Below are 26554 nucleotides of genomic sequence, written 5' to 3' on the forward strand. Positions count from 1 at the left end.
TGGATAACAGAGTGGAGTAAGATTACGGAAGGAAATGAGGAACTGACGTTCCCGAAGTACGGGACGTTCAGATTAGAGGTGTTACATCGATTAAAATCAGTCATGACCTCAATGAGACCCTTGCCTAGACCGACCCAGTTTGAAGCCCTTGATGCATGGATTAGGGCAGCGCATGAAAAGAATATGAACAGACGACAAGAAAGGGTGAAACGATCGGTAAGGGCAGTACAGGATGCCAGATGGGATGCGGATGCTAAAAGATGGAGAGTGCATAACATGGAAGTCAATAAACTGTACCCAGTGTTAGAGGTGCCCGGAAATAAAAGCCCCCTAGAAGAAGATGATGAGAGCGAAACAGAGGACAGCCTGATAAACAGATTATTGACAGACAGGCCACCCCCGTATAATAGAGCAGGGGGAGAGGTCGAGCATAGTGAAAGAGAAAAGGGGGGCAATGCAGGAGAGCATGGACCGCTTCCCAGTTCAGAGTGGGATCCTGAGGCAAAGAAAGAGCTGTCCCAGCCTAGTCAGGTGCAACAGGTAGTCGGGAGGTTTGTGGTACAAAGAGCGCCGGAAACGGAGTGCGCCACATCCTACGCATTACCAGATGCACTACAGGTACCTGTTACCATAGGTCCATTCAATCGAATGCAGATAGATTTCATTGAAATGCCGAGGTGCAACCGCCTCCGCTATGTCCTGGTGGTTGTTTGTGTATTCTCCAGATGGGTTGAGGCATACCCTACACGTAGGTGCGACACCCTCACAGTGGCCAAGTTACTGCTTAGGGAACTCATTCCGCGCTTCGGGGTGCCGGCCTCTTTGGAATCAGATAGGGGAACGCATTTCAACAGCGAGCTTGTGAAGATGATTTGTGCGGCTCTGAACATAGATCAGAAATTGCATTGCAGTTACCGACCAGAAGCCTCAGGAATTGTGGAGCAGATCAATGGCACGATCAAAGCCAGAATTGCAAAAGTGTGTTCCTCAACGACCCTGAGTTGGCCTGACGCCCTGCCATTGGTCCTCATGAGCCTTCGTAGTACCCCAGACAGAAGAACGGGGTTGTCACCACATGAGGTGTTAATGGGAAGAGCAATGAGGCTGCCATCTGTCCCAACTACTGCATTGTTAAATATCACAGATGATATGATCCTGGACTATTGTAAGGGGCTGTCTGACGCCATTCATTCTGTGTCCCTTCAGGTGCAGGCTGCCGAGGTTCCATCGTGCCAGGGCCCGTGCCATGACCTGTATCCTGGGGACTGGGTCCTGGTGAAAAAACATGTGAGAAGAAGCTGCCTGGATGTTCGTTGGCGTGGGCCCTTCCAGATCATCCTGATCGCGAACACGGCTGTGAAGGTGGGAGGCCTGCCCAATTGGATCCACGCGTCACATACGCGAAGGGTTCCAGCACCTCTGGAAGAAACAGCTCCTCTCTCGGATAGACGTCCAGCAGAGGACCGAGAAGCCATAGAGGGGGCTAGCCAAGCTGTAGAGGTGCCAGCGGAAGCAGGGAACGAGTCTGACCAAGCTGAGGACGGTCAGTACAACAGCGAAACAGACGACGCTACAGAAGGAGAAAGTAGCTGGGAGTACGAGTCAGACACTGACAGGTCTGACAGAGAGCGAGAACAGACAAGAAGGAGAAGGAGTAGAAGGGCACGTGGAGAAGCTAATTGGCCGCAAAGAAGGAGCTCTAGCCTGAGGTCAACTCCAGAGATAACCCTTCCTCCGATATCAGAAGACTCAGACCCGGAAGAAGGTGCTCAGGGTGCTGAAGCACCGGACCGAAGAAGGTCAAGAAGAGTGCGTGTGCCTAGCAGAAGATACTCCACCCCTGAGTGGACATATCTGGCGACAAATGTCTTTGAAACAGGAGACAGGGAGGATTCGAGCGGTGGTGGTGTCCAGTTCTGAGCCCATCGTCACCGTGGAAATACGACTGTTGGTACCCGGAGTCGAACAAGAAGGGTCACTAACATTCATGCTCCCCAGACCTCCCCGCCTCAGCAAGTTAAAACACATGTTTCTCTCAGAATTGCAATTCCCCGACTTTGGTACAACGATAACAGCCCATGAAGAGCACAATCTTCGTTTGGAAATACTGAACTTTGCTATCGAAGCTGCAGGCACAAACCTGATAGTAGATGCTTAAAGGACTTTGTAAATAAAGCGAGCAGAACAAGAAGATTACCTAGCGCCCAGGAAGCAGAGAATATTAGGGACCTTCCCTTGAGTTGATGGAGAAGGGCTAGGGTTGTCTTTATTGAACTGTTAAAGGACCTTTGCGAAGAAGGTTGTCAGCTTCCAGTTGTGTGGATTCTAAAGACAAAAAGAGTAAAAAGAGACTGTAAAGGAACGAGGAGAAAAGAACTTTGTGCCAAGATAAGAGAGAGCCATATTGTCTGACGAAATGGAAGCCGGCACCCAGAACCGCAGAGCTAAATGTATAATAGGTACACTAATAATAGGAGTGATAATATTAATAGCTTTAGTGGTAACAATTTCTTATGTAAAGGGACATGAGGAAGAGGCGAAGGTAACTGATGTGAAATCTGTAGAAACGCTTACACCCACTGTTGCTGGTGAGAAAAGGGAAAACACTCAAGAGAAAGCGTTATTAGCTGCAGAAGCCCGCAGGTTACACGTAGATGAGTCCCAAGGAGACTTTAGGTCAAATGCTTATGCTAAACTCTTATATGAATACGTGGATGCCATGGAGGTTAAGGACTGTTACGTCTGCATGCAGTTGCCGGCGTCTGTAGATGAAGGCATTAGATATCATCACCTCCCGCTGACATATGGCATTACATGTAGCTTATTGCTTAGTATATTTTATGGGAGAGATAGTTTTGAATACTATTTCTCCAACTATGATTCAGTGTTGCCAGAAGTCCCAAATTATAAGCAGATGAACAAATGGGACTACTGGAAGAGTGAAGACAGATTGGCCAAGTTCTTCATTCCTTGGATTACCTTAGATACTTCACATGCCCGTAGAAATAACCTGACATGCAAAGTGTCAGAAGTCGAGAAGAAGTTCATAGGGCAGGTGGATGATTGTTACAGGAGACAAAAGATTTTGAAAAAATCAGGACAATGGAAAACAGATTGGACCGAGGAAGAGAAGGCACACAAGAGAAAGGGTAGTAGTGGTCCAATAGCTTTAGATAAGACGCAGAGAGGAAAGCTATGTCTTCACCGAGCCAAAACGTATTACGAAAATGTATACGTGGGAGAAGTCAGCTGTGAACATGCTTTCAATATAGAGTACTATACTAAAGATTTCCTGAAGGGAATGCAAGTGATTCCAAATGTGTATTTTGTATGTGGAAGAAATGCCTACGTGAGACTACCTGACAACTGGTATGGATCATGTTACCTAGCAATTGTCTTTCCCAAAATATATCATGCACAAGACTTAGAGATCATCGAGGGCAAGACATCATCGAGGGGAAGGAGAGATATAGGAGATGCAGAAATGGTTGGAGATGTCTTTGGAGCTGTGTTCCCTCTTTTGGGACTAATCCTTAATGATGTTAAAATTAGACGACTGGCAACAGTCGTCGACAGGTTGTCTGCCAGCACTGCTCAGTCCTTAATGCTGGTAGAAGGAGAGATGCAATCGATAAGGGCTATGGTTCTTCAGAACCGTCTTGCGTTAGACGTCCTACTAGCAAAAGAGGGCGGAGTCTGTAAGGCTTTGAAGGTCCAGGAATGTTGTACTTACATTCCAGACAATTCAAAGCCCCTTGAGAAAGTTATTAGGAACATAACTGATATTCACAAGGAGATCGAAGACTTGAGTAGAGAAAATGTCTGGGAAAAGGTGGGCCACGGAATGAGTGAAGTTGGAGGGTGGATCTCCACCCTAGGCAAAAGCTTTGTGTGGTATATACTAAAACCTATCATCATAATATTGATCTGTGGGATCATATTGTGGGGATTGGTGAGGGTATTCAAATGGTACAGAGCAAAAAGGTCGGAAAGGGCCCAAAGAGAGCAGCTGCAGAGATTGGCTGCCATACAAGATAATCAGTACAGGAGTCTGAGGGCTCTGGAAACGCAGAGACAAGTTATGCTAGCAATAACTGCAGTTTAAATGTTAGTGATGACCCCGAGAGGTCATCAAAGGGGGGAACTGAGAGAGCGCAAACTGACCTAAATGTATGAGTGCATCACACTTACCCGTAGTAAGCACAAATCATGAGGAGAAATGCCATGAGTGCTAGTAGTATCTGCAATTATATTCTGAATGTATAGCTAATGTAGAGATTTAAGTAGAAGTGGAACTAATACAGAAATGTGTGACACTATATGATTTTATTAGATGTGATTATTCCTGAATCCATGTCGTGTAGCTGCTAAAATGTAAGATGGCATGTGGTTAAACGCAGAATGTGGTAGGCCTCAGGGCCAGAGCTAGAAGGGAAGGGGAAGGTGTTTCTTTTCACGACATAGATTGCACTAATGTTTTGGTCATTGCATTAATGGGCCATGATGTATAGATGTGTTTACTGAATAATAGAATAAGAGTATTAACATGCTTTAATTAATGAAGAAGTTGAATGCTATAATTATTATGAGAAATGCTGTAGGCCTGAAATGTTTTAACATTGATTTACACGTACTGGTCTGGGCCGAGAAATGTTGCGAAACTTTTTGGAAGTCTATGAGAGTTGGGATCTTGGCTGCAGATGTCTGTCTGCGAGAGAAAAGGGGGGATCCAATTATAAATAATATGAATAGAGGTCTGTTCAGAAGACGGCCCAGACATGGAGGAGGGTTCCGGAATGTTTTAAGGGGTATCAGCGGGCCGGAGAAGAGTCTGAGAAGCAAGGTCAACTCCAACGTATGAGGCCCAATACAAAGCAGCATGGAAAAAGCCAGAAGCTACACCACGTGAGGGGCGTCTCACGAGGGGCGTCTCAAATGTTGTTGACTGTTTTGTATTAGGGACAGCACCCCTGGGTGGAGTTAGAGCAGATGCCTGAGGACCCTTTAGAGAGCGGATGGGTAGGCAGAGAGGGGTCATGACTGGAGAACTATAGGTTTTCACCAAGAGACTAAGAGTGAGTGACTTCCCTTGGGGGTCATTCACTGCTGACACCTTTTGTTAGGTTGAGACTTGGTTAAGTAGGGATACCATCTAGAGCAGGGTAGGGACAGCCTAACCTGTGTGTTTTTCCTCCAACTTAAATGAAGGAGAGATCTCAATATGCGTCAATGCTGATAGCTTTATTATTCTTAGAACTTGTGCTGGTAATTTCCGTTGCTCGTCTGAGGGCTTTCAGAGAGCACATGTATGTAGTTGGACCTGTGTATCTCGTGAATCTCATTCTGAGATGCCTGTATTTGCAGCTTATCCTAACCTTACAATAAACTTTTGAAAGCTAGAAGTTGTTTGTGATCTTTTGGAGCGGGGTCCTTTATTGGGTGAACTAACTTGGTAAGAGATGCACTTTCTTCCCTCAATGACAGGCAACAAAGGTTCAGTCGACCAGATCGAGGTTTAGATCAATAGTGATAAGGTATCGATCAAAATCTCGCCCTTCCAGAGGTCTGACAGTAGTGGCAGAGATACTGCTCACACTGGCTCCTACTGAGCTCTTCCACGTTTTGATGGTTTGCCAGTCTCTTGCGACTGGATCCTTTGCCCATCCTGTGGGACATGTGTGTACCCTTTTCTGTTTGTAGAGGATTCATGAAAGAAGCGTGTGGAACAGGTGGGCATAGCCACACTTGAGTCCAGTTTGTATTAGATGCATTCAGATGGTACCTGCAAGGGAAGGTTGGAAATGCACCTGACTGCTAATGTGAATTGCACGGTTCTCCCCAGAAAACTGCAGGGACCGTTTGTAGTCGGCCAGACTAAGGGGAGGTAAAGAGAGGAAACAGAGGAGCCCTTTGAAGCTAGGAAGTTTTCATCTGCGCATTCCTAGCCCATTGTTTTCTAGAAGGGCTACTCCCACATCTTAGCAGGTAGTGAAAAGTTGGACGGCATCCTTTGCTTTTATGCCCGTGTTGTGGGATCTCCTTCCTTTAGGCTCCCATCTCCACCCTCATCTTTCTGCACACACCTTACAACAAGACTTTGATTAGAGCAGTCTGAGTACAAGCAAAAGGCACAGAATCGACCTCAGAGCTGACTTTTGGAATCCACAACCACTCTCTGCAACTTTAGTATAAAGGTAGGAATGACAATTCTAGCCAGCGCCAAGATTTCTCAGCCAGATACCAGGGTCTCCACACAAGTGGCAATGAGAAACTCTGTGTTCCAGGCTTGAGATATATGCCGCCAAGTCTTCTTGACAGATTAGGGACAAAAAAACCTGAAATGTTCATGTTAGACTACCAGGAAAGGCTGACTGGATTCTGCTTTGAGGATGAGAGTGGACCAGTTGCTCAGAAGGGACACTAGAAAAAGGTCTGCACTTCTCTGTGATCAAGACTGTATATCCCCGTGGATGTAAGATACTTTGGAACTCAAATATATTCGATTTTCCTTCTGATATCTGAGCATCGAGGAGTGCAGGAAAAAACTCGACCATAGTAAGTTGTCTAAGTAAAAGACAAGCCAAAGTACTGGAACAGAGCCATCTTAACGGAGCGGTCGATGCCGGGAGCCAAGTACTAACCACGAGAGGCACCAAGCTGTAAGTGGTGGGAGTTGGACCTAGGCTCAATGAGTATTTTGAAGCGCATAATTAGCTGAGGCACTGGCACCACGAAGCCACAGCCACCTCGACTGGCGCTTGAGTTGCCTCTGCTCACTTGAGATCTGCACCATTGCTGGTAACACCAATCAAGCGCTAAATAGTTGGAATTGGTCAGACTCTATTCAGTGGATACCATAAACAACTTGGCCACAAAAATGTACAGTGCACTACAAAGGAGCCTATACAGGGAGAAGGAAGGCCTGTATCAACACAAATTGGGGAATAGCTGAAACGGATGCTTGCCATAGCCAGTCACCCTACCAGGACTTCCAAGTCCCAAATTAACTACTACTTGGAGCTCCAGAGACTAAAGGGGAGATTGAGGCAAGAAAGTATCATACAGGCTTTCCCATGAAAGTAGGCTAGACTCTCTTCTGTAGTAACCGCCGAAGAGTAATGTTACTGGTCACATTTTGATTTGTTGCTTCTCACCCATTTATGTTCAGTATTTAATGACATAAAATTTAAGTAAAACAATGTTTCTTTGAAAGTATTAGGCACCGATTGGACATTCCATTGTTAGCTTGTTCATTACAATTGGGGGTGGGGTCGCACACTACTCACACACCAGCGGTATCGCCCCTAAGGACTATGGTAAATGTAGTTACGTGTTCTGCGATGCATCTCCTTTCGATTCTCTGCTATCTTCGCTGTCTTCGCCATCCCTGGACACGTGTTTCGGGGTATCACCCCTCGTCAGCAGGGATAGGCCGTGTTCTGGGTTGCCGGTGGCTGCCAAATATCTGCCAGGTTTAGTACCACTCAGGCGCGTATGTGCGGGGTCCCAGGCTCGTCAGCCAACTGCAGGAGGGAGCTTTAACATTACAATTGGGGGTGGGGTCGCACACTACTCACACACCAGCGGTATCGCCCCTAAGGACTATGGTAAATGTAGTTACGTGTTCCGCGATGCGATGTGACCCCGCACCTACGCGCCTGAGTGGTACTAAACCTGGCAGATATTTGGTAGCCACCGGCAACCCCAGAACACTGCCTATCCCTGCTGACGAGGGGTGATACCCCGAAACACGTGTCCAGGGATGGCGAAGACAGCGAAGATAGCAGAGAATCAAAAGAAGATGCATCGCGGAACACGTAACTACATTTACCATAGTCCTTAGGGGCGATACCGCTGGTGTGTGAGTAGTGTGCGACCCCACCCCTAATTCTAATGTTAAAGCTCCCTCGAGCAGTTGGCTGACTAGCCTGGGACCCCGCACCTACGCGCCTGAGTGGTACTAAACCTGGCAGATATTTGGCAGCCACCGGCAACCCCAGAACACTGCCTATCCCTGCTGACGAGAGGTGATACCCCGAAACACGTGTCCAGGGATGAGGAAGACAGCGAAGATAGCAGAGAATCGAAAGAAGATGCATCGCGGAACACGCAACTACATTTACCATAGTCCTTGGTGGCGATACCGCTGCTGTGTGAGTAGTGTGCGACCCCACCCCCAATTGTATTGTTAGCTTGTTAGTTGGTTTACAGACTTCGGAGTCACTAATCACACACAACCTACTCGAATAAGAATTGGCCTGCTTGATCTTACTACCCTTAAGGCAAAGTGCTTAATGAATGTACTTAGTGCTTAGTACGTGGTTCAACAGTAAAGTTCATCCTCAGACTAACAAAAATTAATGGCACTTATTGACACAATCTCGGCCCAATAAACCCCGACTGCTTAGAGACTCTTGAAAAAGTTTCCACAGGGTGCTTGATGTCCACCCACGTTAAGATCTTTACAGACAAGAATATATGTTGTGCCTCAATCAATGCTAAGTCATTGGTCAAACATTAATTAAAATCCTGTGACTTTCTTGAAACACATCAAATGGATATTACGTTTGAAACCGAAACATGGGAAGATCTTATGTCAGGCCCAGATATGGTTGCAGCTATCCCACCTGGATACTCCATCCATAGAGCTGACAGACTCCATAAACTAGGAGGCAGGCTAGCTATCATTTCCCGCAATTATTTGTTCGCAGCTTTCTAACTAATGTACTCCGCTGTCATTTAACTTTGAAGTTTCTAAAAAATCATTCCTTTAATGGACTCATACTGTATGACTGTCCCAGTCCTAGACACAAACTCCCGCCAGCAATGATCTCTCTTTTGAAAGCTAGCATTCCCTTCCAACAAATTCACAGTGCTAGGAGATTTTAATTACCACCTAGAAGGCCAAACAGATAAAGACACGTAGGCATTACTAGAGACAATGTCCAGCCTAGGCCTTAAACAAGTAGTAGCAGGCAAACTTATCTTGTTGGCCACACCCTAGATGGGATTTTTACTAACAACCACTTTTTAAAAAGCATAAGTACTTTACCTCTTACGTAGTCAGACTACTCTGCGGTGATGTTTGACATACTGCAAACATCACGTGCATGGCATAAAATTCAAGCTGATCAATAAATCAGATCTTAACCCACTCACAGTCTCAGATGACAGATGATCTAGCTAATATAATTGCAAATTTCCCCAACTGGCTAAGCTCAGTAGTAACAACCCTGGCTCCTACTATGGTATCCCTTCATAAGAGAAAGAGACCATCAGCCCCATGGTTCACTGATAAAGTTAGGACTAAAAAACAATGCTGTAGAAGGCAGGAGCAAAAATGGATAAAGGAATCCAACCCGCTCCATACAGAAAAATATAAGAAATACATGGTAGTGCATAAAACCATGCTAGAAAATGAAAAATCTGGCTACTTTAAACAAAACATTGAAGCTGCAAAACATTCGGTAAAATAATGTTTCTAATTGTGACTAAACTTCCATCCCTAGCACCAATCTAGAAATAAGGAGCCAACTTTTTTGCAGCAATCTTGCAAACTTTTACCAGAATAAAGTGCAAGAGGTGTACAATAGGTTCTCTTCAAACAAAATATCCTCTACAGAGGGTGTTAGACCCGGCTTCCTGGGCACCAGGGCACCCAGGGGTAACTGCGCTCCAATCGCATCAACTGGAGTGTTCCCTCACTGATGTCCTGGGGCCTCAGTACTAAGGGACCCAAAACTGCATAACCAAGTACTCCTCTCCAGCACTTGACTCTCTCAGGGTAGCGAGACAGAGCAGTCCAAGGCTTACTCAAGGAGGTGAGGTGGGTTAGACATTCAGAATACAGTGTAAACCGTACCACCAGCTGAGAAACTCAATGTCCAGTCAGTGCTTTACTTTTTATAAAAGAAAAGTACTTTAATACACATAAGATAATTATTCTACACATAAAACTAGGATAAACAGTGAAAACCAGAAGTCTCTACAACCCTCTGGGGCAGAGTTCTGACCACAAACAGTATTATAGCGCCTAGACGCCAAGCACTATAAAAACACAGTTAACATGAAAACACACAGTAAGCATTGCATATTACAGATCATGTTACACAGGGCTGTTCTCATTCCCTAGAGCCTTGATACCAAACTTTGTATTGAAAGGATATAGTTTCAGCATATGATGCGAAGACAAATGGTCGTGATCAGCCCCATAACCCCCCACCCAAAGCAACAGAAGTGCCCTCCCATTGTGAGTGAGGACACCGCTCTAGTGGTGTCAGGGATCTGATCAAAGGTGCCGGATGTCTTGGCACAGTTTACTGTAGTCCCACTAGTCCAGTAGCTACTGGCTAGCTGAAGAAGGGTAGTGGCTGGACAGAGTGCCAGTTCACCCTGATACCCTCAGAGTTCACAAAAAGTAAGGTGGGGGTCTGCTTCACTGGCCTCTCTTCCCAGTTACTGCTTGTACAGGCTCCCACAGCGCAAGGGAGGAGCCTAGAGGGGATTTGATCTCACCTTCAAAGACTAGAATCAAGCATCCTCCTCTCTCTGGCTCTCGTCCGGTGCTGCAAGCTTCTTTCCACCAGCCTCTGTGATGTGCTGTAAGCTTCCTTCCCACACCTTTGGTGATGTGCCGCAAGCTTCCTTCCCACACTGGGCAGCTGTCTGTAATTTCCTTGGTCCAAAGCGAACGCTCCTCCAAGCCTTACAAACAGCTGGTCCTTAATGACCGCAGTGAACAGAGTCTTATCTTCTGCCTTCATACCGCAGGGTCCGTGCCTGGCTATCTTCTCTATCATAGCCCAGTCTTTGAACAACAGCTGATCACTCAGGCCAGACTTTTATCACCTCTGATTGATAGGCTCATCCAATCAGAGGGTCTGCCGCTTTCTGCATTCTGAATACACCTCCAATCACAGACCATTCACCGCGTGTTCAATGCATGGGTAAAGCATGTAGCAGGTCCTGTTCTGGTATCAGGCTGTGCAACCCTCTAGAGAGGAATTTTAATTAACTCCAGCCCAGGAGGCCCTGACCAGTGGGGGAGGATTCTCTCCACACAGTTAGTGCAGCTAAACCCAGATAAGAGCTGAGTGTCTCCCCAGCCCACCAGGCCTTTCCAAGGAAATAGGGAGGGGGACGGGGGAGCTGGGACGTCCAGCAGGACAGCTCGCATTCCTCACACTGGCTCAAATCACCATTCTTCCCCTGTACACCCACGGGCTCTCAAACACACATCAGCCAGACAAAGGCAACAGGCCCACCGGCATGGCAAACTGCACAGACTTGGTCAGGAGGGTGCCTAGGGACTCACCCCTCCTGACTATAGATTTATTGCTGCCACCACTGTCAGTCTACCACAGCCATAATAGAGAGGGCAGTAGCCACTCTATGAAAAATAGGGGTGCACTAGACATGCCCCCTCAACTTCAGAGCCAAGCTCTAGGGTCTCAATCCATGTAAACAGGGAGACCCTCAGTGGACATGTATGATTGTCATGCTCCCTGAGGTAGGGATCTAAAAACTATACAGTAGCTTTTGAGTGACTTGCCTGGAGATTAGCATAAGGCAGGGGAAGCACTCTCTCCAGAGACATGCAGGAGACTTCCCGTCCCAACAGAGGGTAATCTGCCTTCCTCCACCTACCTGGAGACTGAAACCTATTCGGAATTCACAGCTTCGTCAACATAACAGGTATCTCAGCCGATTAAATCCATGAAGTCGGGCTCGCCTTGTGATCCCTGCCCACCGTCAGTGGCTAAACTAGCTCCGCATATTATTGACACCCATCTTACCTTCATCTTCAATCAAATGTACAAGACAGGTTACCTCCCCCCTCAATGGAAGATAGCATCAGTATTGCCACTGATATAAAAAAAGAAATCTCAACTCAACTGATCCCCAACAGGTCCACCCTATATCCTGCCTTCCACTACCACCCAAGATAGCAGAGGGCATGAACCAACAATTGGCCACCTACATTTCAAAACAACCATCTGCTGGTTCCCTCTTAGTTTGGATTTAGAAGATGCCACAGCACTAAGATAGCCTTGATCATGGCAACTGAGAAAATTAGGACATTAGATCAGGGAGAGAGAAGAGCCCTCATCCTACTCAAACTATCGGCAGCATTCAATACGGTCAACCACAAGCTGCTGATAGAGCACCTCTTCAACCATCGGACTCAGAGGGGCTGCACTGGCCCTTCTGAAATCCTTCCTTCTTGGACGAGATCAGTGTCCCTCAATGAATTTGTGTCTGAACATTTTTACTGGCTTTTGAGGTCCCTCAGGGGTCCTCGCTGAACCCGTTGTTGTTCAACATGTATGTTACACCCCTGGCTGATCTAATCGGATCTTTCGGCTTCACAATTGCATCGTACGCTGATGATACGCAGATTGTCGTCTCCCTTTCCAATAGTGATCAAGACACTGGTATTAGATTTCATGGCTGTGTGTGCATAGTCAGTAACTGGATGACTATCAACTGTCTGAAATTAAACTCTGCTAAAACGGAGGTTATTCTGTTTGGAAACCAGGTTTCCTTTTGGTCCTCCTCTTGGTAGCCACTAGAGTTGGGTATCCTACCGACACCAGCCATGAAGGTCCGAAATCTAGGAGTGCTAGTTGATGACAATCTAACATTTGGTCCCAGGGTTAAAGCGGTCACATCCTCCTTCCTTTCATACACTAAGGATGATAAAAAAGCTTCTTCATTATATTCCTCCAGACTTACAGGAAACAGTAGTAATATCCCTGATACTTTCTGAAAACAGACTATTGCAATGGCCTTTACATAAACATGCAATTGCAATTTGTAAATGAACTGCAAACCCTGCAAAATCTGGCGGCACTGTTGCTGTTGGGAATCCCTAAATTTAAGTCCATCTCCAAAGCCATCAAAAGACTTAATTGGCTTCCAGACAGGCAACAAATTGTCATTAAGGTCCTCTGCATTGCCTTCAATGCTCTGCATGGTATTTGAAGAATAGTTTCAAATGGTACTTACTAATAAGGACACTAAGGACCTCCATGGCCAAAAATACCGTAGTTCCCAAATTCAAGTGCTCCTCTTAGGGCGGAAGAAGATTTGTGATCAGCACATCCGAAATATGGAATACCCTTCCTCTCTATATCAAATCCATGAACACTCAGTCTCATTTAGGAAAGATTTGAAAACATGGCTATTTGGGTTGAAATGACTTTTTATATCAAACTGTTCAGAAAAGTCAATGCTAAGACACCTCTGAGTATTTGTGCGCTTTAGAAATAAATTTAACATAAAACCCACCCAAACGTACACAATATATATGCCTTTTACACAACTTGGGGTGTCTTGAACTGAACAGGATAACTTTATGAAGCAGGCAAGCAACTCAAGGATCACACAATGCCTGTGTCACTTTGAGAAAGATGCAAGAAATCTGCTTCTGCTACAACGGAGTGGAACAAAATCACAAATGAATGATATCTATACAAATAGTACCAAAATCAACAGGGTCTTCTTCATCACAGATCCAATGCACTGAACAGAATTTTTGACTTTCAACTTTTCTTGGTTTCTAAATTGAGGAGGTGCCCACAGGAATACACTATCAATCAAACACTCTCTGCAAATTAATAACCCTACCATCACAAATCAAAATTAGAATTAATCATGTCCATCAATACAGTCTTGCCATAATGGGCTATACACAGTACTATCAAAGCAACAGATCAACAAATGTAATACGTTTTCAGTTGAACTAAATAAATGGGTCATAAGCAATGAAATCCATTGACTGGCCCCCAAAAAGACAGTACAGGAAGAACGGGCATAACTAGACAGGAGTTTGTTCCCAAGAAAAGGCTCCTCACAACATATTATACAGTCAAATTATGTAAGGAAGGACTCAATAATTGATTTCTAGACCAGGAGAAAAAAGTGAAGTATTTATTACAAAAATTAGAACGATGAGATACAGAAACTATGCAGAATCAAGCGCCATGAAGGCTCTCAACTAATAAGACAGTTACAGAACAATGTGCAAATCAAAAAAATGTAAATCCCAAGTTAGCACCAAAATGAATAAGATAACCGACAGCATCCCTAGTAGCATTAGAAAATCAGTCAGTCAATTAGCTTTATTCTTTACTCTTCGGTAACATAATACACAATAAAATGCAGATTATAAAACAGATTAAAACACAATTCATATATATATATATTTTACCACCATCTCTTTCGCAACTGATATTTATATCGTTATTATGGTATGACAATTTGCTTTTGGTGTGAGAAAAATTGCGCGAAGCGCTCACACATGTACATGAATTGTTTGAGCTTAGACATTAGTAGGCATGCTTGCCTGTTGTAACATATCTATTTGCTGATTCAATATTGTGCATTGAAAGCGTTGTATATTTACTCTTTAAACATGGCGCCCGTTCTTGTTATAGTATAGGTCTAGGCAATATGTGAGTCCTATTTCTATTTCAATTACATGTTTTTGAATCGGGCGCGCTTTGCACATTGTATGCTATAAATGTGAATAGTGGTCCACACTCCCGCCAACAGTGAGCAAGGACGTCTTGTCCGAAACGCGTCTGTTCGGCATTTTCACCCTGCACTTGAAAGCTCAATAAAGCTGAAAATAACAAAAGACTGGCTATGGCGTATTACTGTGTCTACGCGCTGGGTTCTGTGCTTGGATCTATGGCACGGTTACCGGCTAGATTGTGATATATATATATATATAAATAAAATACCCTATATTGGCCAGAATTAATCTTTACATTGAATTTTCCGACATTGTAACACCCTGCATACTTTTCCTGTGTTTCAAAACTTGACACAAATAGGAAGATAATGCACAGCGTACAAGCAGGGTGTATAATTGTAATAAGAATAAGAGAGCTGGCCCACATGGTCTAAAATTTAAAGTTTAAAAAAATAAATAAATAAATAAAAAAAAAAAAAAAAAAAAAAAAAATCGATAAAATATATATCTTCCTTGGTATTACATAAAATTTACAAAAAATATAACGTGCAACTTAGTTATTAAGGACTTTTTTATCACATGGGCTTAATGATAGCTCAGACAGAGTGACAATTGTCTGGGAGGCCCATCAACTGGAGCTTACTTACCCTAAATCGTGTTAAAATGAATCTCTGCATCAGAAAATCATCTGCTCCACCCTAAAAATCGTGGGATTTTGTAAAGTTTTTTAATAGATAATCATTAGCTCTGATAAATTATCATGGCGTGAGCAAAAGAATGATACTCTCAGCAAAGAAGAACACAGTTTTTATAAACATCATGTTGCTTTACCATCTAGGCAGTATCCCACTACATGAATATCAATTCTGTCCACTCTATGCCAATGCCAATGGACAAACTAATTACAAGAGCTACAAGAACTATAGTGAATGAATGGAATAAAGTTAATGTTAGATCGGTGAGTCTCTAGTTGGCACAGGTAGGTATCAATTTCCAAATAGGGACCCTTGCTTCTATTCAGGGTAAGGGGGATACACTCTTTAGATAACCCCTGCTCACCCCCTTGGTAGCTTGGCATGAGCAGACAGGCTTATCAAAGTCAATATGTAAAGTAGTTGTACCAACACTCACAGTAACACAGTGAAAACACCACAAATGGACTCCACACCAGTTTAGAAAAATAAAGTATCTTTATCTAAACTACACAAGACCAAAACGACAAAAATACAACATACACAGTTCAAGATAAGTCTTTAAAAAGAGTTCAAGGGTTTGCGTCAAAATAATCCACAGTTGCGTCACGTTCAGCCCAAAGTACCAGTAGATGTGACAAAAGTTCTAAGTGGAAGCTGCAGCATTGAAAAACAAGTGATGCGTCAGACCTGAGACCCTGGGGAGGTGATGCGACAACCCCGCTGCACGCAGCGGGCGTGTTACGACAAATCTGGTCTGTATGGGGAGGGATGCGATACCTTGCATGGATTCGGGTGCGCAGGTTCGGTAGGAAGCGTCTCGCACAGGCACGATGCAACGATCTTCGGGACGGCGACGATCTCAGGTGCGGCAGCGATGCGCGGCGCAGCGTCGATCTCTCGCGGCCCCTCGATGCGATGCCTCCGCGACGATGTTCGCAGCGACATGATGCGGTCCGCAAGCAAGTGGTGCGACGATCTCACCCAGCGACGACAGGCTCTGTGATGATACTCGCAGCAACAGGAATCTTCCCGCACCGGGGCGAAGCAATTCGCAAGCGAACGATGCGTCTGTTCTTGCAGCTGCAACAGGCGCTGCTACGATCTTCGCGGCGACGGGAATTTTCTCGCACTGTCGACGACGCGCTCCGCAAGCGAGCGATGCGTGAAAATTGCAGATCTTCTTTTCTTCTTGTCCAGCTTCCCAAACAGCAGGCAACAACTTCCAGAGGCCCCACAATTGGGTCAAGCACTCTAGGAAGGGCACAACTCACTCGGCAGAGCTCAGGGGGAAGCTGGGGGTTAAGTACTTCTGTTCCTGGGACTTCTTAACAGTAGGCCAGCTCTCCTCAGGCCCTTGGAGATCTCTTCAAGCAAGGGGACACAGCACACAGCAAAGTCCTTCCCCTCTCCTTGGCAGTAAAACAACTGCAGGTCAGTCCACAAGCACACAGCAGGACAGTCCTTCCTCTTCAGTCTTCCAGCTTTCTCCTTGGCAGAGGTTCCTTCTTGATTCTAGGATGATCAATAGTTCAGTGGTCGGGGGTCCTGTACTTATACCCCAAAAAGTCTTTGTTCCCTTTGTGCTGGAGGGCTCTGGGTGTTCCCTGAGCACTTTGTTTACATGACTCCTTCTTTCCTTTCGCAGTGCAGAGCAGAAACAGCAGACGCCCCACAGGAAGTGGAGCCAAGATTGTGGAGGGAAAGCACAGCCCTGGAGCACTTTGTTGACACGATTCCTTCACTCCTTTCACAGTGCAGGGCAGAGACATCAGACGCACCACGGGGTGGAGCCAGCACTGTGGGGGGAAGGCACAGTCCTATTCAGGTCCCAGGTGTAACTCCTCCCTCCCATCTCGATGCAGATCTCTCTATTCACCACTGGGCGGACTCATTCTGTCTTATGGAATCTCCCAGCCCTGTCACTCACAAACCAGACAGTCAATTCACAAACAGCCAAAGGCACACAGAAAGGTCAGACAAGAAAGCAGCCACTTTCCAAAAGTGCCGCTTTCAAACACAGGATTTAAAAAACATCCTTCCTAAAAGATGGGTTATTACATTCTGAGTTATGGGATACCAGACTTCACTTTCTATCTTGCTTCTAAGGGAAGATATGCAGGTAAATATTATACACAGCATTCCCCATTATAGCCTATGGGCAAGATAGCCTTTCAATAGTGAAAAATGAAAATGGCTGTAATTCACTACCAGAGCATGTCACCCAAACTAGTACATGCTCTACCGTTCACATACACTGCACCCTGCCCAGAGGGGTACCTTGGGCCTTCCATAGGATTGTCCAATGTGTACAGAATGGGAAGGGTTAGGCCTGGCCAGTGTGGACACTGGTCAGGTCAGCATGGCAGTTAGCAACTGCACACAGGCACTGTGGTGGCAGGCCTGAGACACCATTTTAGGGCTACTCATGTGGGTGGCACAATCAGCGCTGCAGGCCCACTAGTAGCATTAGAATCACCAGCCCTGGCACACTCAGGGCACTTTACTAGGGACCTACTGGTAAAACAAATATGCCAATCATGGATAACCAATCACAATAACAATTTACACAGAGAGTAGATCCACTTTGGCACTGAACAGCAGTGGTAAAGTGCCCAGAGTCCTATTGACAACAACCACAGGTCAGGAAAAATGAAGGAGGAAGAAGCAAAAACTTTGGTGATAACCCTGCAAAAAGGACCATTTCCAGCAGATAGCAAGTGGTAAGACCTTGGAAATTATACATTACTATTCCTGTTTTGTAAAGCTTTTCTGCAAGAACAATGGTAATAGTCAACTAAGATTCTGTTTGACTGTGCACCGCAGAAATAATGAACAGTGAACATGCAGGTGGAGATATCCATTTTGAACCAGAGGACATTGAGGCCTCATTAACATAAGATAGAAGCACACTACTACGAGTCATAGCAAATTTGTTTGAAAAGCAATAGCACCACGTCAGTGTGTACATGTATGTTCAAAATTAGACCGCATTTTGCACGTTGTGAATAATGAACATAAAATGTAAAAATCACACTCCCTTTAACATACCCAATGAAAAATCTCAAGATGCAGAAGCAGAGGCCAATTATGCTAAATAGGAACTAAATCAAACGTGTGGACATATCATAACCCATGACATATTAAAAAATGCCACTATTTATGCTTGATTTTGCTATTGATGCGATAATCTATGTTCATTAAAAGGATTGCCTGTTGGACAAAAATGAGCGAGGCTATTTTTAGTATAGTAAATGTGCTAGTCACGAGATTTGTGATTAAATTCTGTGCATAGAGGTTTCACTGCGTATGTATGTGTTTACCTAGACACTCAGCATATGTTTCCTGCTAGCAGATAAAAGCAAATTGAAGACACTTTCTCTACCAACCAGTATGTTACCAAAATGGCTAATTGGGCGTTCCTCTTCTTTGTATTAAGGTTTTTCACTCTAGTAGGTTATGTATTTTTTCTTCTCATTCTCTTAATCCAGCTACACTAAAGAAGTTATAACCTCACAATAGAACCTCACTTGACGTTGGCCATGTTCATATTTCACAATTATGTATGCTGGTTGTTTTATTTTGAACTTTTAGACGTATTTAAATCTCATCTGCCGAACTCTTTGTAGCCATGCTCGTTTATTAAGCAAAAGAGACTTGTCCTCTTTGAACCTACTAATTTGCCTTAGCATCCATCCTCACTTGTTTTGAGTTTCCAAGTCATGCCACCAAGGGTGTGACTCTGCCTGTCAGATATTTGTCCTTAACACTCATATTTCCTAGATGATTAGTTTCCACTAAATCTCTAGAAAATAAGAAAACTATAGATCAGATTCTTTATTTTACTGTCATTTGCTTGGTAGTTTTAATGACAAAGAGAATAGTAAATTGTTTAACTAGCTTACATATCTACCAATACATTCAGTAATACAATTGATTAACGTGTGTGTTTGTTAGTTGCTCAATTGGAAAAATGGATCAAAAGTTATTACTTTTACAGAAGACAAAAGTCAGTCAAGTTTAATCCAGGTTGCTTGTTTCCAGTCCAGGGAAGACATGGCTTTGCAGTTCGGGCTGGACTGTTCCCATGGGGCACAGGGTCTAGACTAATTTGCATATAGCTGTGTCTGAACTGGGGAGGCGAAGTGAGCTAAAGAACGATGATGGATTCCACCCAGATCTGTGACTGGGGGTGAGTGCCTGAAAAGTTCCAGCGCTCCGTCCATTATCTCTGTGTTTTGCTTGGAATTGAAAATGATCGTGTTTCTCCATCATTACCTGATGCTGTTGTTCCACAGTGTGAAGTTTAAGAGTCTGCTCATCTTTTCCATATGATTGTTCTGTTTGAGTGTTTTCCACCTCCTGTAGTATCAATTATTTTTTTTGAAGAGATTGATCTAGTTCTGAGAGTGTTTCGTTGAAATATTTTTACAGCGTTTATATCAATCCCATGTTTAGATGGGAGCACCTGGACATCTTTTTAGAGCGGGGGCTTGGAGATCTGAGGCATCGGAGGGCCTCAGTGTCAGAGAGGAATCTGCACCCTCTGGTGATTGAGCATGAACAGCTTTATCGAGAAGCAGATCTGTGATAAATATGTTGCTTTAAGTGGTTTGTCAGGTTCGTAGCCACAGAGCATAAACAGTGTTATTCTGGGAGCTCTGCATTGTTCTGGTTCAGAGCAGTGAGGTCCTCTCAAATACACTATGCTCTTACAGCAGCACAGACCCACACTTTGATTTGGTGGCACATCTCATCGAAGAGTTTATCACAAAGTAACACAACTACTTTTTCCATTAATCTAAATTTTGGTGATGGAGAAGGTGTTGTGTCAGAGAAACCTAGGCGGCACATGGCCAGTTCTTAGGTGAAAAGGTAGTGGGAGCATGTACCATTAAAGGGCCTTGTTTTTCTCACGAGTTTATTAGCTGCACCCCCTCTTTGTCTTTATTGTAGAGGGTGCCTTCTGCTCCCGTCGGGCTGAAACCCAAGTCGAGCCCTGTCCAGCACTCGCTGGGCGAATGTCACGAAAACTCCAATCGTCGATGTAACTCCGTGCAGCACAAGGTTTGAAACTGCCTACGTTTGCCTATTGTTGTGGCTGCAGTGGTTAATTACTTTTGCTGTGCTCCTCCGAGGCCAAAATCACTCAGTGGCCATCTTTGTTGATCTAAATCCACTCCATAGTAATTGTCACAGTGACGGTAGGGGGACAGGGCATTAGGACCATGAACACAATGGTATCTGCCCTGGACACCGGACACTGCTTCCGGTCTAGGGGAGGGGCGAGACATGAACTGGACACTTTGCCCCGAGATATGGATGAAGGGGGACGTGCCCTGGGGTATCCTGCTTAGTAATAAAGAAGTCTGGCATTGATTCCCACCTGCCTGTGTCGGTGTGGTGCTTCTATGAGCCTAGACAAGAAGACACAACAGTAATTGTTCATTTTTATTTTTTTATTTTGCAGTTTTATGATCTTTGGCAGGGGGCGACTGACTGGGCTCAGTAAAGACAAGTCTTCATGGTCTCTGCTTTAGGCACACCCACCAACATCAGATGCGCTTGGATGAGGTCACAAGGCCCGCGACAAACTTGCATTCATTTGTGATGTTTAGGTGTTTTCTGATACTGTTCATACTTTGACCATGAGATCTCACTGAGGTAGTGTGCGCCTCACAAATAAAGCCTTCATTCATTGATTCATCTGCTAGACTAAACTGACACATTTGTAAAATAAATTCAGTTCTTAGACTTTCACTGGGTCTACTACCTGCTGAATAAAAATTGAACAGTCAAGTCTTGCTGTCAAATTCGTAAATAAGAGCTAACAAAATGCGTGTAATATTATTCATAGTGTACATTTATTTAACATTTAGTCTTTTGTGCGCTTCACCTCAGGCTAGCTCAGAAAGCATTCACATAATCATGCCACAAAGAGCAGAAACATAAAAAGCACAATTTGTTCTAAAATAGACTTTAAAAGATCAAAAACTTACCTTTGCTGCTTAAGCAGCTATGCCGTCGGAATACAGATGGGTGTTCCAGGTTCACCACATAAAAAACACGTGAAATTATCTCTCCTTCGCACACTCTCAGCCAGTTTATATGCTTGCAGCTTTGAAGCAGGGCTGACAGGCGGAAGCATTAAGAGAGAGATATCTGGAAAACGAGAGCTTGCGAGATCTCAGTAGAGTGTGCAAACGTAAAAAAAAAGATACAAATAATTTTAAATTACTGTCTTTTGCAACAAGAAGAACATGTTTAGCCATCAACTGGCAGCAAATCCCAATGCGTTGTGCTTGTGAAAGCATGCCTTTCAAACAAACACATGAAAACTCCCTGTTTCAAGTTACAAAACTGCTTGATTTAATTTTGGTGATGGTGTGCTGTCCCTGTTAGCAGCCCTGTGTGAAACGGTACATAGCTAAGCAGTGAGAGGAATCAATACTTGGAATGTACACTGGATTTAAGCAGTTTAAAAAAAATTATAATTATAATATACACGTCCTTGGTAATCAGCATGAACTGACTGGCTGCCTGCTGAGTCCTGCAGCAAATCCAGCCTCTGGGTAAAACACAGTGAATGTTCGGGATTATTTGCTTCTCGATAAACATAGAACTGAGATCAAAGCACAACCGGTGAGATACATTTCTACCACAAACAAAACTAGACATGACGCCTGCACGTAAATGAACATGGAATACTGGGTTCAGCTCCGCTGCCGGAAAAAAAAATCAGAGGACTTCGCACGTGTTTGCGTTGTTCGGAATAGGGATATTTAGTGATGTGCCAAAAATCACCAGATGTTGAGATAAGACCGGGATGCGAACCTGCTTTCCAAGTACCAAAGTCAGCAGCTCTTGCTACATCTCCCCCCCCCCCCCGCACCCTTCCCTCAAAGGGTCAAGGTAGATTCTAGACCACCTAGGAATTTTCACATCACTGCAGTGGAGCTCATCTGTTTCTTTCACCTACACACTCTGAAAATGATCCTGCATTATCCAATCATTGAAGGTAGACTACAGCAACGCCTTTTACATGGGCCTCTCACAAACTTCGCTCTACAGAGTGCATCTTTTCTAAGGTTGTGATCCAGCTTAGTTTGAGCAATGCCCCCACATTGGCCTTAATCCACTGGCTTCAAATGGATGAAAGGTTCCATTTCAGATCACTTGGCTTGGTCTCCAAATGACTCCATAGCCTGCTTCTTCCTCCTTTGCATAATATTTAGTAGATAAGACCACCTGAAATATAAAATTGGCTTTTCAATGCCGCCTCTGGTCCCTAAATTCACCCAGGAAGGTATTGGAGGCAGAACATTCTCAATACCCACCACCTCACTGTGGAGCAAAATGCTCTTATTGCTGCACTAGTAAACCAAACTATTAAAGTTCAGGAAACTCTTGAAACCATGGCTGTGTTTCTAATAGCTTAGCACGTTCAGCATTGATTGCTAACTGGCAACAATGCTACATGCCTTTGGTTGAACATAATACAGTAATACAAATACCAAACTCTTGGGGTTTTTGTCCCCACAGTGCTAAACGCTTGAACAAAAGTGGGAAATTAAACACAACATGTAACACTCGAAGGAAGAGTAAACATGAATAGGAAGAACGTGCTTTATGTAATGGTAAACATCGGACTTTAAAAAGTTTTACAGGGTAATGAGATAGAATGTCTCTTAAGCGCACCCACATTTTTGTAAATATGGGAATAATGGGGCAGGGGGGAATAAGTAACTTGCCAAGGACCACACAATCTTGTCAAGTAGAGAATCTGTTTGTAGCTGCTACTTTCAGAACCAACAACAACCTACCCCTAGAGCACATCGCATCTCATACAATGTCCATTACATTGCAAACAAAGAGCAGAGGCCACAGTCAGTATGTACATCTACATGGCTGACAGCTGACGCATGCCCTTCCATCCACCAGCCACACTAAACTTAAATAAAAATGTGGCAAGTGATGAAAATAGATTCAAACTCACAAGCCTGGGTGAGGACTAGTTATAGATGTTCACTGGAACATAGCGCATAGACATTCATACAGAAATGGAAACTTCAATTGGCCCTTTATGTTACAAAGGGCCATTTTATCCAGTCACCTGGCAGGAGCAGAGGGCAGCCACTGCAAACAACCCTGCAAGGAAAGATCTGAGCCAGGCAGGAAGTACCTGCTGGGCATGTGCTGCAGAAATGAAAAGACAGCAGTGTACACTACTCAAGGCTGGCTGCTTTGTGCTGTCTTCTTCCTGCGAGCTGCCAGGAATTCTAGCCGAGCGAGACAGAGAAGGCAAACATAATTAACAAGCACTGGCAAAGCCAACAGGTCAGACTTTCATGCGCAAACACAGGAACAAACAAAGACCGTTTGCTGGTGATACATGCCCGAATGCTGTTTGGAACAATGGGAAATATTCGCTTGGTCAATCCTAGGGGGAAAAGCAGCAAGTAAGATTTGCTTTGCATATACATTGCATGTAGTAGATAAAGTACTGTCTGTGACAAATGGTATAACGACTGAGTTTACTTTTCAGGTGTAAAATAGTCCCTCATACAAAACAAAGGAAGCTCTTTTTAGAAGGTGGAATAATAGACCAAACAACCAATAGGATGAGGTGGGAAAGCGAAACTCCTCTAGGCAGCGCCAAATGTCACTTAACATTTTTAAAAATTTGTAACCGTAAGGTAACAGACAGCTGTATTGTCAAGCCAGACCAAAAGCTGTTGGTTACCCACTACAGGGGGAACAATTATTACTACCGAGATGTATCAACCACGGATGTTACTTTACCACGTTACTTTCATTTAACAACACACACTGCAAAAATACTTTTATCTTTTCTCGAACGATTCTTTAGCCTACATTTACACAGAATTATTTCCTCTGTTGGCTGTCACTAGAAAGCAGATGAAACTTTCAACTATTCAGAAACTATTTAATTTGTTAAGTAGGGTTATAAGAAGCTCTAAAGTTTACCCTCTTGCAAGCATTCTGCATTTTTGTGGAAATAAGGAGAGTACCATCTTAGTTAACACATTTTCTGCATATTTTCTCACATTAAAATCAACAAATGTTTGCCATTTTAAAAAAAAATATCAATCATCCGTCGATTTTCACTATCACAAAGTAAACGTAGATAGATCTAAGATGCACATGAAGGGTACATCCATTTTCGGCGTCTCCTCGTGCCCTCAATGAAATATAGGCACTCTCAGGAAAATATTGCAAGTTTGTGAGAAGAGGCTACACGGATTTGCATAGACAAGAAAAGTGGGTAACTCCAAGAGCTATGGGCAGGCCAGTAACTAGGATTTTCATGAGACTATGCTTAATAAAAACTTCACACACAGCCAGCATGAAGTCACACAGTGCTGTGCAGATCCCGAGAACTGCCTGAATGCACGTGTTCCTACCTACACAGGTATGTATAACCCATGTATAACATTTTAAGAATATTAACATAAAAGATGAAGTACAAACCCCCTCCAAAAAAACAGTAGCAGGCAGGTACATGAAATATTGAAGCACAATTTACTAAGATGGCTAGAAGGAATTTTGTAGAATCTAAAAAAAAAAAAACACAAACAGAGAGTGCTTGATCATGAATAGAAGTTCGGGGCAGTACCCCTGGAGGAAGTGACAGGAACAGAAATTAAACAGGACTCTAAGAACCGTGTTTATTTTCTGTAGTTCTCACTGCCTGCCCTTCTCCTACCCCACTCAACTGCAAACACGAGCCTGCGGAGGAGTGAATGATGGAACAAGGAATCAACTTTGCCATTCCATCAGGGGGTCAAAGGGTTCATGATGTCATTTCTGCTTCGCCTGTCATATTGGTGAATCAACTTTCATGCCCTTAAGAGTCCAACATAGCACAGAAGAAGCATTGTGCTTTAAAGAAAATTGTATTACTTAGGAATTACCACCTGCAGCAAATCCTTTAATAAGGGACAGCAAGTAATGTTTAATGAAAACATGTATTTCCACAGCCCTTGCCACTGCATTCTGTAAAAAAAAAAAATACACTAATAAAATATAAATGAAATGAAGACCACGTTTTAATCTACCTCAAAAGGGTAATAAGGTCAGTTCATTTTGCTTCTATGAAAACCAGAAACAATATGGTTGCAAGCGAACCCCATGTTAGATGTATTAACCTAATGAGTTATATTGATGTTATAATGAATCAATACCAAACAATCTGATTGATCAGGTACAACCCAGAAGCAAAGTTTATCGATTTTACCACTGCACTTTCATTTATCCCCCTACAAAGATGTTGATATCCATAACTATGTAACCGTATTGAGCGATACAATCCCAAACTTGAGACTTTTTGAAGAGCTTCCTTTATTTTCTCTCAAGGGAGCATGGGTAGTCGATCAAACTGATCTGAGATTTTGTTATTTTCGTCATCATAAAAGTGAGACCTTCCGTGTTTAGTGTCACATCAACTACAATTATTGATTAAAAGCTATGTCCTTGTGTGCTGAAAGGATTCAGGACCATTGCTTATAGGTGTTATTGTTATATTTACTCTTATGATACAAACTAATTACATTGACTATTCGGAGTGCATACAGATTTTAGGATTATTGCATATATGGCTAGGTATATTTTCGCTTATAATACACTTTTTGGTTTACTATTTATATGGTTGTAATCTAAGATTAATAAAAAAAACAATTACATACTCTATTAATCCTCCAATATTGGTTAACATTAACCATGGGTGACATACAGGAGCTTTTCTGCATTACTATGCTTAAAGGCTGGCATTTTTTATGGGTATTTTATGGGGAGGGAGGGAGAGTGTAGTAAAAAGTTAATTGAGATGGAGGTGAACATATCATGTCATAGCTTTCATAAAACTTCCAGATGCGTATGTATCCAAAAGCATATGGCTAAACAGACTGCTCACAAATAAATGGGGTTAACGTGCCAAATAACCTGTTCCACTTATTTCTGCAGGGCGTGGGGAACAAGGGCTTCTCTGGGAAAGGTATTTTCTATGCTTTTATGTAAAGAACAAAAAATGGTACCGTGCATTTCTGTATTTAAAACAATCCAGCTGTTTAGGGTTATGCCTAGGAATGAAAAACTGTACCGGATATAGATTTGTATGAGTATTCCTGGGTATTATTGTGAATTTTGCCGAAATTCAAAAGTATGTAATTCATGGGAGAAAACCCAGGATTCATAAATTTCCAACTTTCTTTTGGGACATTTAGGAATAGCCAAACGTGAACACTTACTTGCAACTAGCATGAATCTATTCGAAACGCCTAGATGTATTGTTGCATTTATTAAAAACCATTACCATAAAAGCACATGGAAATAAAACATAGAAAACTCATTGTTGATTGAACAT

The sequence above is a fragment of the Lissotriton helveticus genome, chromosome 6 (genome assembly GCF_964261635.1).
Source record: "Lissotriton helveticus chromosome 6, aLisHel1.1, whole genome shotgun sequence".
Taxonomy (NCBI): Eukaryota; Metazoa; Chordata; class Amphibia; order Caudata; family Salamandridae; genus Lissotriton; species Lissotriton helveticus.